This window comes from Notolabrus celidotus, chromosome 1 (genome assembly GCF_009762535.1).
Source record: "Notolabrus celidotus isolate fNotCel1 chromosome 1, fNotCel1.pri, whole genome shotgun sequence".
NCBI lineage: Eukaryota > Metazoa > Chordata > Actinopteri > Labriformes > Labridae > Notolabrus > Notolabrus celidotus.
In genome coordinates, this window is record NC_048272.1 from 21780195 (window position 1) to 21784375 (window position 4181).

Consider the following 4181-nt stretch of genomic DNA (forward strand, 5'->3'; position numbering starts at 1 on the left):
GGAAGTGATGGCTGAGACCTTCTCTGGATCAGACCTGATCCCATCTGCACCGACAACACGCCACAGTCCGTCCCACTGTAACCGTTCTTGGCCTTGCTCTAGAGTTTGTAGGCTCCAACACAACTGTGCTCCCAGCCATCAGCTCGCTGACTTGCTGCAGCTTGCCCCAGACTAAGTGTTCTGTTGCAGGTTCCAATGTGACAGCTCTCTTCAACTTTACCGTGCCAACCTTGTCAGCAGTGTCCACCGTCTTCTCCACATCCACCTCAGCCATCAAACTCAGCAGCTTCTTCTCTGTGTCAGTTCCAGCACCAGCTGTGGCAGCGCTGAAGTCCAGCAGACCCCTCTCCAGCTTTAAGCGCTGAGCCAGATACCTCAGGAGGTTGCTGCCGATGATGAGGTCGTCACTCTGTCCATCAACCACCAGAGTTGGCACAATCACTGTACAGCCATAGATTTCCACTTGAAGATCACATATGCCCAATGGCATAGTTCTTGAACCGCCAAAACCGATCAAAACAACATCAGTGGGTTCCAGGGTGGGAGTCTGCAACACAGCTCGCTGCAGCAGCTCTGGCATTACACTGGAGCTCAAAGTGCAAGCCATGGAACCACTATCAAGCATGGCTCTGACTGTCACTTTTCCACCCAGGGTCACATTCTCATAGAAGAGTTCATCATGTGGTCCAAGTCTTTGAATGTTTTGAAAGATGGGCCTGCGTCCCAGTTCTCTTTCTTCACAGACACTCTGATAAACAGATTCCAAATCGTCTAAATCAGTCTCTGAGGGGTCACGATCAGGCCTAATACTTGCCCCGTCCACATGTAGGCCATCTAGTTTTCCTCTCGCTGGGGTGCTGGATCAGTAGCTCTCCTCCTCGTAGCCACAGCCTTGGGGCACTGGAGACGTGTGTGACCACTTGAGTAGCAGACGAAGCACAGCTGGTTGGCCCTGCAGTGATAGTGAGTAGTATGTCCAACATCACCACAGATGTCACATGGTAATGGAGGTCTGGCCTTGGTCTTCGGGTTGTGCTAAAGGTGTGCATCACTCCTCCTAAACACACCAGACTGTTGAGGCTGCTGCTCCAGGACACGTTCCAGCATGGCTATGAGGCGATCGAGGCGGTCTGCTGAGCCCTCACCCTGCTGTTTTGGAGGCGACACTGGAACAGACTGTGTTTGAACATGGATACTGTCAGGTTTTACTTGTAGCAAGCTGGGATCTACTCCTTGCTGCAGTGATGTAATGGCAGGAGTCACTTTAAACAGTCTTTTCTGTTTTTGGTCCGTGCAATGTTCAACCAGTCTTTCATGAATCTCAGCAACTGTCCATTGTTGCAGTGGTTTGCACTTAAAGATGAGGGACAACTCTGGGTCAGGGCAATGGCGTATGAACATGGCAGTCAAGTCACGTGCCAGGCTGTCAAATGTCTTGTTTTGTCTCCTAAGACAGTCTTCAGTCATTTCCATAGCTGCGTTTAACCTTAGCCAGTAGTCAAAAGGGTGTTCACCTGACCTGGGTAATGTGGCATAGAAGTCAGCTAGGGGCATACCAGAAGAGAAAGTGTCACTAAAGTGCTGTTTTAATATCTCAAATATTGGGTCAGGGCCTACAGCTTGAGATAGTGATGGATTACTGCGTATGCCTACCTTAACCACCTCACGCGCCCTCCCCACCAGCTTACTCAGCACCTCCCCAGCCTGCTCTGCTACTGGGATCCCTCTTTAAAACTCACGGGCTCCTTGATCTCAGACCTCACAATAACATTCAACAGTGAAGGATCCATTGCTGCATTGTTCACTGTCCCACTTAAACTAGGACCCATCCCACTGCCTAAGCGCGACTCAATGCAAGAAGCTATACTTTCACCAATAGAAAGGCCGATCTGAGAAGCAATGTCTGCAATAAGTTGCTCACTTGTACCCTCATTTCCTGGTTTATGAGTGTGAAAATCACTCAGGGGAGTCTCACTTGGGTTGTCTTCACTAGACATTAAGTTTTCAAAAGTAGGCTTCGGGGTAGAAGAATCAGGTGTGAACAAAAGTCTGCCCCTGCCCATGGCAAATGATGGTATTGGAGTGAATGTCACTGACCCTTTCCCCCTACCAAAAACTCCACCACTTGCCATACTTACAATAGTGGGTAGTTAAATTAAAATGGACAACACAAAAAAAATAAATGTGACCAGCAGACTACTGATATTAAACAAGAAAGATACTTATAGACAATATAGAGACAAGATGTAAACTACCCTCACATTAAAAATGCAATTCAAAAGAGAGAAGCCCAAAAAGATGTAAAAGAAGAAAATAAATTCACATTTGAGTCAAACATATAATCTACCCAGTCAGTTAATACTTGCATTCCAATATTCCCATCTGCAGAGACATACAGGACCCACAAAAAAAAAAAAACACAGACCTTGGTAAAATAACACTCAAACCTGTTACAACACTTCCATCATGTGGCCAGATACGGCAGTGCACCTCTGTGGCAGACAGTGAGCCGCCGGAAAACACCGAGCCAGTCCGTGCAGTCGTCACGGCAACCCGACCACATTCCTGCGCGCAGTCCAGGACATAGACTGGTCCCTCGCCGCGACAAAGTTGAGGTTTCGGTCACGGCACTAATGTAACCACGGTCAACTGCACTTTACTGCAGCTGGATGGTTTAATGAACTCTGCGTTGTGTATTCAAAGGATAAAGGAGGCTTGAAAGAGTATCCAGACCAACACTTTATATCTGAACAGAGAAGGACATAACAAATGCTGGTCAGTTGCACAGTTGCTCGTTCAGTGTTTCATACACCACACTACAAAGAACAATGACAAGGTTAGCTACTAGCTTGCTAGCTTAATTATAAATGTACACAGTGCTGCGTTCTGACACTCACCTCCGGCAGGTCTATACACACTGGCACAGCACTAGAGCTGCACAGCGAATATATACCTTGGAGAGGGGGCGCTCTAGAGCCACAAGTACATGTATCAAACCATTACATACTAAAGCAAGTGGGAGAATATGCAACACAATACCCGACACACTCACTAATTGGTTCAAATTGAGTGCAGCTTCAAACGTCCAGCAGGTGAAAATGACAGGCTCACTGAACGACTGCCAGACGTTTCGTTCCGATCGTATTAAAATGAAGAAACATGCAGGAACGGAAAGACTGGGACTGAGGATTTGAGAATGTTTAGATCATTTTTATGCAATCTTCTAATACAATGCAATGCAGAGGATTAATGAGCTCTAATAATCTGACACTTCCTGCACTATAACAGACCCATGTAGTGTGTGTGGATGTGTGTGAGTGTGTGGTTATTCTGCAGCAGTCAGGCGTCATCTTCAGATGACTTCATCAAGGTGTGCACTCTGACGTGTCTGATCTGAAATCAGAGGCTACAGATTTATCAACTTCTCTGTCCTCTGCAGGGATTTGACGAACTGAAGGAGGAGCTGTTCATGCATGCAGACTTGAAGGACAACCTTAGTTGAACTTGATGTTTTCTTACTGACACACCTGTTTGAATAAAACATGTTCTTTAAACTGGTTTTGAACATTATCTCTTTGTTTCTTTGCTTCTGCTCCAACCTTCTTTCCTTTCTCTGACCAAGCATTTAACCAGATTTCGAGGAACAAACTATGGAGCCAAAACGATGACTTTAATGTTTGGTATTGAAAATAAAATTTGGCATTGAAAACACCCCCTGAAACTGAAAAAAGAAACGTTGGCATTGAAACACTTGTATTGTAAAAAATTGTAACGGCATCAAAACAGGTATTGGCATTGAAAACGTTTCATTGAAGTGAAAATCACAAACATCCAATTTTATATTATTTAATTTATAGCAATTTTTGCATTCTAATATGTTTTTCAATGACAATCCTATTATTTTTCTTCGATGTCAGTTTTTTTTTTCAATGACAGATTTTTTTTTCAATGAGGTTTTTCTTTTTTCAAATGCAGTTCTTTTTCAATGATTTAATTTTCAGTTCCAACTTTTTGTCACCGTTTTGGCGTGGAGGGGAGGGTTTGAGGGGAGGGGCTAGGAGGGCGTGATTTACAAATCATTTGCATAATTTTCAGTCACGTGACCACTGCAGAAGCCTGGAGGGCAAAAAAGACCGCAGTGACATGACTGCTTCCATTCATTCAGACGTGTAAAACTGTCT

The 4181-nt window shown here is 45.0% G+C and overlaps 1 long non-coding RNA gene across 1 annotated transcript; it reads left to right on the forward strand.

Moving 5' to 3' along the window:
• Positions 1–2631: 2631 nt before the first annotated feature.
• Positions 2632–3565, forward strand: LOC117817852. Its single transcript, XR_004632238.1, has 2 exons — positions 2632–2775; positions 3440–3565. It is a non-coding gene; the product is annotated as an uncharacterized LOC117817852 (long non-coding RNA).
• Positions 3566–4181: the final 616 nt, after the last annotated feature.